The 10,304-nt window shown below is 43.2% G+C and overlaps 1 long non-coding RNA gene across 1 annotated transcript in view; it reads right to left on the bottom strand.

Annotated features, from left to right (window-relative positions):
• LOC102485060 (uncharacterized) overlaps positions 1–1,214 on the bottom strand; it is a 9,653-nt gene extending 8,439 nt beyond the window's left edge. Inside the window, exon 1 of the long non-coding RNA XR_333193.1 lies at positions 1,111–1,214. This is a non-coding gene — a long non-coding RNA (uncharacterized LOC102485060). The remainder of the gene's footprint in view (positions 1–1,110) is intronic.
• Positions 1,215–10,304: the final 9,090 nt, after the last annotated feature.

The raw sequence follows: 10,304 nt of genomic DNA, 5'->3' as shown, positions 1-10,304 counted from the left end.
TTGTACGTTTTTCCCAACTTGATTTAAGGGAACCATTCCTGGAGCCATTCCAGGTAAGGTTCAGACATCACACAACACTCAGCTTTACCCCTTTTCTATAACAGTCATAAAGTGTTCATATAGTTCCAAACCCATTAATACTAACCTATCAGTCCATAAGCCTTCCAGGTCAGTGCCTCTGCAATGTTGGATCTAACTCACGATATAAATGCTCCGTCTGCTCAATGAATGAATGTTATTTTGCCATATGAAAATTAAAGATTTATATAATAAAACCTTTGCCCTTATAGTCCTGTACAAAATATATGGCTCAAATGACAAATGCAATGAAAGAGAAAAGAGTAGTATTGGCTTAGAAGGCTTCATAAAATAAGATAAATGTGAACTCGATATTAAGGAGTGATATGTTGGATTTGGGTGTGAGAAGAAGAAATGGAAAGGCATTTCTAACTGGAAGAACAGCATGACAAAATTACTTGAGGAGGCAGAAAGAGAGAAGATGGGGATTTTAGGGACCTTTTAGAGATGCTCCTGGCAGAAGTGTTTTTTTGGATTTCACAAATATTTGCTTATCTTCTTTGTTTCAATTGTATAATCTAAGGTTTACCCTTAATCTAGTGATTTAAGGGAGTTAGATCCCACATGGCTGACTATGGTTCAAATCCTGGCCCCAGGAGCTTAAAAAACATGCTGGGTGACTGTGTGTGTGTGCCCAAATCCTGACAGCATGGAGAAACAGAGGAAAATGGATTGTGTCATAATCGCAACCCAATGGGGGGCAGTGTTCTGTCTCTCACAGTTACAAAAATTGCCTTCTGGCAAAAAAATACAATTCTATAATCTAGATATGTTTCACAGTGAGAATATAGATTTTTTCATCAGTCAAAACTGTGAATTATTAAGTGGGTTATTTATTAATCCATATTGTTTAATGCCATAATATATTCCATGTCTATCCATTCTGGTGAAATTCCCATGAAATTCCAATTCATCACTCGGGAGATTCACCTGATGTACGAAGTACAATCTACAAATGGTAAAAATCAGGACACTAAAGCATCAAGCAGACTTGTGAATGAAGTTGATATGATAAACAAAGGCTGCTCACACCTCCTGAGGGTCGAGGATTCTGTAATCCCAGGTATGGTGCTGCTCATCATCCTGACCTCAGCAGAGCCGGCAGAGGTATAGTGAAAATAGCAAGTGTGTGCAGTAACTTGGAAAATCTGATTTGCATGGTTGTTATGGCAACAAGCACTATGCAACTTCTGTCAGAGATTTACTATGACATAAAAAGGGAAACGAGTTGATCATCACGGAATCTAGATATGTTTAGCCCAGTGACTGAGCAATTCCTACCACAGGAAGAATGGTACCTCACGGGCCTCATTGTATGGGGGTGGGAAATCGCTACTCTTACGGAAAACCTAAGAACTGAGGAGAAGGAATTTGGTCAGATTATGCATGAGACAAGGAGACATGTACTACTTCTTCTTTTTTTTTTTAAGGTTTTTGCCATAGTGCGTATATGCTCCCCTGAGAGAGACAGTGAGAGGGAAACTGAGAAATCACCCGTCCCGACCCAGGAGGGATGGCCACACTGCAATCCCTTCTCTTCCATTCTCCTTCTGGGATTTTGGATACACATGCACCCGGCACGATTTTCAATCCACCATGTATAGGACTCAAACTGCAGTGGGCCACGTGGGAGTCCAGCACTTTAACTACTACACCACCTGCTGGCTCTGACACGAACTTCTACCAGGTTGGCATCCTCATTAGTCAGGGGAACCTGAGTCATGCTGCAGAAACCTCGGTGACCTGAAACTAAGAGTATTTATAGCTAGGCTGTCTACCTGCCACGGGTTATCTGAGGGCTCTGTTCTGCTTTATTCTCATGTGAAGACACAGGCCGAGGAAAGCATCATTGCTGAGGTAGAAGACAGGAAGCATGGTGGGGGCACTGGCTTTTAGAGTGCTGTCCATCACTTCTAGTGACAACGCATTGGCCAAAGCAAGACACATGGTCACACCAGAGTCAAGAAATGCCAGTTCTCCCATGGGCCTAGAAGCAGAGTGTGCAGAACTGGGGGAAGAGCACTAGCTACCCCAGTCCACTCCAGCAGGCCTTGGCCTTGTCATGCTCGGCACTGCTGGCACTCGGGCCTGATAATTCTTTGCACGTGTGTGTGCATGCCCAAAATCTCGGGAGTAGAATGAAGTAGAGATTTCAGCATGGCCATCCCCTCCTGGGGGATGATTTCTCACTCACTTTCCTTCTCTCTGTCTCTGTCTCGCTCTCTGGTGAGTGCAAGAGCCCTATTAGAAAAAAAAGAATAGAGAGATAATACAATATTTGCTTAGAATGGTGACTGGCATATCATAAAACATATAAAAATATACTTCAGAGACTGAACAGTGATGCAGTAGTAACACAGAAATCTGCAAGGAGACCTACATGGGGAGGTTCTGGGTTTCTATCTGGAGACCTCTCTGAGAATGCCAGGCATGCGTCCCTGTGATCCGGCACTAGCCTAAGCCAGGGATGGATCATAGCACCAAGATCCTGAAGAAAGAAAGAAAGAAAGAAAGAAAGAAAGGAACTTTTTTTAAAAAAAGAAAAGAAAAAATATATATGATTTATGTATAAATAAATAGATAGGTTTAAATGTTTAGGTTTGTTTCTGTTTTACGTCACATTGAATATGCTATTTAAACGAGTGAGTCATCAGTATTTTATATCAATTGTACACAATGAGTCTTGGTACCATATGGGTTACTTTGGCCAAGAACAACCCAGTTCAATTCCATTGGGTTAGAAACGAAAAGGAGAGACCAGCAGATGGCATAGCCGTTATATCACTGGACTCCTACATTGTCGATTGCAGTTCAAGTCTCAGACCTGGTAACTTAAAACTCACTCCAGGCGCATGTGCGTGTGTGCCCAAGATCCTGAGTGGAGAATGGAGGAGAAGGGATTGAGGCATGACTATCCCCCCAGGGTGATTTCTCACTTTCTGACTCTGTCTCTCTGGTGAGCACATACACCTTATAGCAAAATGCTCTCTCTTAAAAAAATAAAAGAATAAATAAAAAGGAATCAGCGTGACTCATAAGGGTGACTCAAGAGACTTATATTTAATATTCTTCGCTTCTGCCCTTTTCATTTGGTGTTTGTGAAAAAATATTTTTAGTGAGCAAGAACTGAAAGTTTATTCTTTTTCATTTGAATGGTTGGTCAGAACAGAGTGCTCATAAGGTTTAGACCAAAAGTGTTTGATCCTTGTAAACCCCAAACCCAGAACAAGTTGCTGCCCCAGAACTGTCAGTATGGCCACCAGGGGGAGGGGGGTAAGGCTCAGGGACCCCAGGCAGTCAGGCGGAGTGTCTCACTTAGATTGCTATAATGCAACTCAGCAAACTTGTAATACGGGTTTATTCTTTTGGGTGGCTCTGGTTAGTGACAAGCACAGGGCTGACCTATAGTAGCTGCTTATTAAAGGTAAAATTAAAGGCATAGTAATTTGGAATCAGCCAGGTGAAGGAGAAAGAAAGAAACTGGTTTTCTTTTTTCTTTTTTTTTGGTAGAGGTTTTTGCTATAGGGTGTGTGCGCTCGCCAGACAGAGAGAGACAGAGAGACAGAAAGCGAGAAATCACTCCCCAGGGGGATGGCCACGCCGCAATCCCTTCTCCTCTGTTCTCCTCTTGGGATCTTGGGCACGCATGCACACGCACCCGGCGTGAGTTTTAAGCCACTGGGTCTGGGACTCGAACCTGACTTGAACCAGCGACATAGCCATTACGCTAACTGCTGGTCCTAGAAACTGGTTTTCCATCCAGCCTGAGGAAAGGACAGGGAACACATGCATCTACTTTCACTGCCTCCCAAAACTTTACTCAGATGACAGTGAAGGTTTTGTTTGTTTTTAAGACATAGATCCGCAAGAATGAAGAGCTTGGGAATGGAGAGGAGACTACAACAAAAATTTGGAACCTGGAGAAATGCCTGGTAAAAGGGCTTAACTGAGCCCAGAAAATTGGTGCTGGAGAAAACAGAGATCGAACCTGATTCACGGCACAGAATCCATGGCCTGAAGGAAGCCAAACTGGAAATACCAGGTCCCTTTGACATAGGGATGAAAAGAAGTTGCCCAAGAAAGTTTGTCTGGAAATATGTTTAAAAAGGAGTCAGAGTCCACAATCCCTTCACTTTGGCCGAAAGTGCCGAAAACTCAGGGTTTTTATGTGAAGATAGTTTCTGGATTAAGGATATGAATATTGAACTGAAAAAGATGGGGAGTTGAGGATTAAGTAAATGCATATTGTACTCTGCACCCTCCTGCCCTCTTTCTCTTCTGGGAAACGAAGAATTTGCTGTAAAGACTCTCAACAGATAAAGAGGACACCTAAAAACACAGATGGTATTAGTTTTCCAACTAAATAGTCCAGCCAGATCATGCTGCAGTGAGGTTAATGACTGACAAATCCCAGGCACGTGCTCAGAGCTTTCTAAGAACACTTAGTTCCCCAGCTCTTACATATAAATCGACAACTAAGAATTACCACTTGCTAAGGAAAGTCTCAGACACGATAGAGACCCAAACAAGTACACATTAAAATGTAACTTGGAGGAGATAGGGACAGTGCAGGAAAAGAAAACTTTAACAGACATATACCAATATTCTTAGGAAAAAATAAGATAGTACCGCCATCAAATAAGAACAGGGAGTATTAAAAGAGAACATTTGGAGAACAAAAATAACTGTTAGAAATTAACAGTATGGGGCCAGCAGGTGGTATGGTAGCTTAGGGCACTGGACTTGAGTTGCGGATCTGATGGCTTGCTTTCTCACTTCTCTCTCTCTCTCTCTGTGGTCAAATTAAAATAAACACATAAAGTTAAATAAAAATAATCATTAAAAAAAAAAGAAAAAAGAAATGAAAAGTACAGGACCAGCAGATGGCGTACCAGTTACATCACTGGACTCCCATGTGGTTGACTGTGGTTTGAGTCCTGAACCCAACAGCTTAAAACTCATGCCAGTTCATGTGCATGCGTGCGTGTCCAAGATCCTGAGAAGAGAATGGAGGAGAATGGATTTCGGTATGGCCATCCCTCCTTGGGGGTGATTTCTCACTTTCTGTCTGTCTCTTTCTGTATCTCCGACGAGCACATGTGCCCTATAGCAAAAACAAAAACAAAACCCAAAACTCTCAAAAAAAGAAAAAGAAATTAAAAGTATAAGACATAAATTGAAAACTCAAGAGAAAGGTTACAGAATTAGTCTGAAAACATTTCCTATAAAGCAGAGCAAAAAGAAAGGAGTATAAAGGGAAGAAAAAAAATAAGAACATTGGAAGAATAGTACAGGTTGTCCAACATTTGAATAACAGATGTACTAGAAAAAAGCAAAGAGGGAAAAAGCAAACAGAAGAAATAATCGATGAGATCATTCAAAAACGATTTCTCTGACCTGGAGGCATGAATTTCTAGACAGAAAGGGCCATCAAATGCCCAGGACAAACTGATGAAAATAGACCCACAACCAAGGCACGGCAGCAGAAAACACAAAAACACTTGAGACAAAGATAAAACTTTAACATTTTGAGAGGGGAAAAAGCATCTCACAATCAACAGTTCAAGATGGAGGCCTTCTCAGTTTTCTCAAAACCAATACTGGAAACTAGAAAGATATGGAAAAGAATCTTTTTCATTTTATTTGTTGACTTAGAATTATGTTCTCAGCCAAATCATCAATTAAGTGTGAGGGCAGAATAAAGATAATTTTGGAGTGTAAGGTCTCAAAAAGTGAGCTTTAATGAATGCTTTCTATGGAAACTACCAGTGCCGTGCTGTCTTATGTGGTAGTCACTTACCACATGTAGCTATTTAGATGTATATTCACTACATTAAATACAACTTTAAGGGGCCAGCAGATGGCGTAATGACTACATCACTGGACTCCCATGTAGTCAACCGCAGTTCGAGTCCCGGACCCATTGACTTAAACACATGCCAGGTGCGTGTGTGTGCATGACCAAAATCCTGAGAGGAGAATAAAGGAGAAGGGATTGCGGTGTGGCCATCCCCCCTGGGGAGTGATTTCTTGCTTTCTGTCTCTCTCTGTCTTTCTGTTGAATGCATGCGCCCTATAGCAAAAACCTCTCCAAAAATATTTTTTTTTCAAACTTCATCTTTTAGTCATACAACCCACATCTTAAATGCTCCATAACCTCTTCTGGCCAACAATGATCATATTGGCTATGCAGATACAGAGCATTTTAAAACTGCAGAATAGCAATTTTTTTTTAAGAGCTTATTTTTTTTCTGTGAAGGAAAGAGACAAAAATTGATACCATTAATACTGGATTAATAACCAGATTCTATAAACTTCTTGCAAATCAATAACAAAGAGAAAAATAACCCAACAGAAAGAATAAAGAACAGTAATAGGCAATTCACATGAAAAATATGAATGACCAATATATACAAAGATGTTCAATCTCACCAACGACAGAGGAAATGCTAGCAAAAATGACAGAAATCCTGCTCTATTCTTAAAATAACTGACAGTATCAAGCATTGTTGAATTGGTGGAACAATGGGATTCTCACACACTTACTGGTGGTGGGACTATCCTTAGTTCAAGATATGTGCATTTTTTTATGACCTGGGATTTCCACTCTAGGAGTCTATGCCAGGGAGCTCAAGGCAGAACTATATGACAGCATCTTTTGCAGTATTGTTGATGACTGCATAAAACCCGGAAGCTACCTAGATTTCCTTCAATAAGGAAATGAATAAAAAAGCTGTGGTTAGGGCCAGCAGGTGGCACAGCGTGCCAGGCGCATGTGTGCACATGCCCCAAATCTCAAGAGGAGAATGGAGAAGAGGGGACTGCGGCGTAGTCATCTCCCCTCCACCCTGCACTGGGCAGGGGGTGATGTCTCATTTTCCCTCTCTCTCTCTCTCAGGCAAGCACATGCACCCTATAGCAAAAAATCGTTCTTAAAAAAATAAATGAACATAAAAAGTAAACTTTATTTTTTAGAGTAGTTTTAAGGTACAGAGGTGTCCCACATACTTCCTGCTCCCACATATTCCCACCCTTCCTTGCTCTTAGCATCCAGCCCCAGAGAGGTACATTTGTTGCAGCTTATGAACCTATGCGGACACACAGTTATCATCCGAAGTCCATAGTTCATATTATGGGCTCACTTTTGGTGTTGTATACGTTACGGGTTTTGGCAAATGCATCATGACATGTATCCACCATTACAGAATCATGCAGAGTAGTTCCACCATTCTAAAAATCTTGTTACAGGGACCAGCAGGTGGGCGCAGTGGTTAAGGCACTGGACTCCTACATGGCTGACTGCGGCTGGAGTCCCACACCTGGTGGATTGCTTTCTCATTTTCCCTTTCTCTCTCTTTGGTTGTTTTTATTAAAAAAAAATATTAATAATAAATAAAACTAAATAAAAATAATTCTTTTTAAAAAATCATCTTACATTTTATCTATTAAAAGAGATTTTTAAAAGGCAAAATGTTAAGGTCCGACAGCTGGGTTAAGGGTACGCATATGTTTAATGATCAATTCTCTAACGTTTTCCAAATGCTTACCATATTTCAAAAGAGGGGAAAAGAACTTACGTGTTTTTTTGGTGAGACTCTTCAGAAAACATGAAGATATATACATACGTTTGGCTTTGTAAGTTCTCCATCACCAGAGAAAACCTAATGGAGCTCTCCCTCTTTCTTCTGCGTCTCTCAGCCCTCCTTCTGCATTCATTTCAGCCTGACTGACTAGACATGAAAATGCGGCTAGGATGGCTCTTAAGGAAGCCTTCAGCACGGATGCCCGTGGCTGGATGGGTCGCTGGGAAGCAGCTCGGAGTGCTAGCTCTTCTGAGGCAGCCAGCGAGTACAACGCTCTCAGCATTACCTTAGATCCTGGGAGCAGGACTGCTTCCTCAAGGGCCGGAAACCCTCCCTGTCATTACTGCTGCTCCTTTTACTTTCTAATCACAGGGGTTCTTGGGGGAATCATTTAGTGGGCCCCAAGGACCTCATGAGTTCTTTAAACCACTTAATTCTCAAAGTGCAAGGGGTTAGGGTACTGTAGGAACAGGTCTCATCCCCACAGCCTATGGCACTAACGCACCTGGTACTTCCCTTCACGTTCCAGGAAGCGTCAGCAATCCTGGTGCGGTCAGACCAGTTCAGTTTACAGCTACTCTGAGCACAGCACCAGTGGGTTTAAGAAACACCGGAGTCATTCACACCTTCCACCTGTCTGCTAGAAAAGCAGTCTTCACCTGCCCCAGCCCAGACTTCCTCTTTTCTATTAGTTGGTTTGTTTTCAGGTTTTTGCCATAGGGCACACGCACTTGCCTGAGAGAGACAGAGAGAGGGAAAATGAGACATCACCCCCTGCCCAGTGCGGAGTGGACGGGAGATGACTATGCCGCAATCCCCTCCTCTCCATTCTCCTCTTGAGATCTTGGGCATGTGCACACATGCGCCTGGCCCGCTGTTCAAACTGCCAAGTTCAAGACTCAAACTGCAGTTGATCATGTGAGAGTCCAGCACCTTAAGCACCACACCAGTTGCTGGCCCCTCAAACTTCTTCTTTAAGAATGATCCTCAAGACGTTATCAAAACAAACTGTTAGAAGTTATGGGGGTACCTGGCCCCCTTCCCCCACCTTAGCCTGCTGCTGAAATGGTCTTCTTTTCCACTGCCTCTCCTGAGCTCCGAATCACTAACACGTGGTTCCCAGGGCAGCCGCACAGGTCCACTTGCGATGCTGCGCTGTTATCCACCTAACGCAGATGAGGGAGGTCTGGAGCAAAGGCCCTGGGGACGCTCGCCACGCCCCTCGCCGGCCTGGCTCTGTTGCAGACTGCCGCGCCTTCTTGGGGTTAACCACGCTCTCCCATTTCTTGCAGGGCGTTTGTTTTCTCAGGTTCTGCAAGCCTCACCCCCAACATGCCAGAGCTGTCCTCTTCAAAGCCCCAGAGCCCTGAAGAAATGAGATTTTTGTGAACTCATTTTTAAGACACTCTATCTTGCCCTCAGCCTCCTGCAGGATAAATTCCATCTTGGAATATTTCCTGGCCCTTCCTGTGACTGCTTCCAGCTTCTCAGCTACCCCATAGGCTGATTGTGCTTAGCTTCTGATTTTGATCCTGCCGACCATAACTCTTTTCCCCCTTTCTTTCTCCCGTAGCCTTGTGCAGAATACACGGCCCTTTCTTCCTCTGTCCCTCCATCTGTCTCCCTTTCCTGTCTCCCTTCCTCCCATCACACTCAGCATGATTTTCCTCTCTCCTTCTTCCGCTTTTCCTTCCTTCTAGAAATACAGTCTTCGACTCTAAGCCAGGTGTGTATTTCTAGCCAGTAACTCTAATTCATTGGCCAGTGTGGTTAGTAAAACACTGGGGCTTCCGTAGCCCTCGTGAAGTCACTGGGGCAGAGACTCCTGATGGCAGGAGGAGATGTGGCCTCTCTTGGCCGTCACAGTCTCATCACCCATCCAATTACCTACTGCCAAGGTGTTTGACTGAAAGTTCAACCTTTCTTTTTTCTTCTTTTTGAAACTCAATTGATTTTCTTGGCATGAACTATGGATTTCTATACCTTTTTTTTTTTTTTTTTTGTGCACAGGGTGCACGCACTCACCAGAGAGAGACAGTGAGAGGGAAAATGAGAAATCAATGCCCCAAAAAGGATGACAATGCCTCAATCCCTTCTCCTCCATTTTCCTGCTGGGATTTGGGCATGCACACATACCCAGCATGATTTTCAAGCTGCCTGGTCCAAGACTCAAACTGCAGTTGGCCATGTGGGAGTCTAGCGCCGTAACTATCATGCCACCTCCTGGCTCCAAGAATTCTATACATTTTGATGTAAGTGGCGTGGTACAGAAGTTAGAGAGAAAGGAGTACAGTTTATACTGTCTAGGACATATTTGACAACAGGCAACAGAAAGCATTGTACTTACAGTGACTTAACCAACAAAGGCATCCTGTTATCTCAGCTGGAAAGGTGGGGAACCCAGACTGGAGCTGGACTAGCAGCTCAGTGGTGGCATCTTTCTAGTGGCTGGGCTCTTTCTACTGGGCTGTTGGAAAAGTCATGCTGCATTTTTCATTCAGAAACACAGAGGGACCAGCAGATAATGGTTACGTCACTGAACTCCCATGAAGTCGCCCATGATTTGAGTCCTGGACCCAGTCACTTGAAACTCACCCCAGGTATGTGTGTGTGCATGCCCAAAGTCCTGAGAGGAGAATGGAA

The sequence above is a fragment of the Tupaia chinensis genome, unplaced genomic scaffold, assembly GCF_000334495.1.
Source record: "Tupaia chinensis unplaced genomic scaffold, TupChi_1.0 Scaffold000012_1, whole genome shotgun sequence".
Lineage (NCBI taxonomy): Eukaryota > Metazoa > Chordata > Mammalia > Scandentia > Tupaiidae > Tupaia > Tupaia belangeri.
Note: the sequence above shows the minus strand (reverse complement) of the source record. Positions and strands in the feature narration are given on the sequence as shown.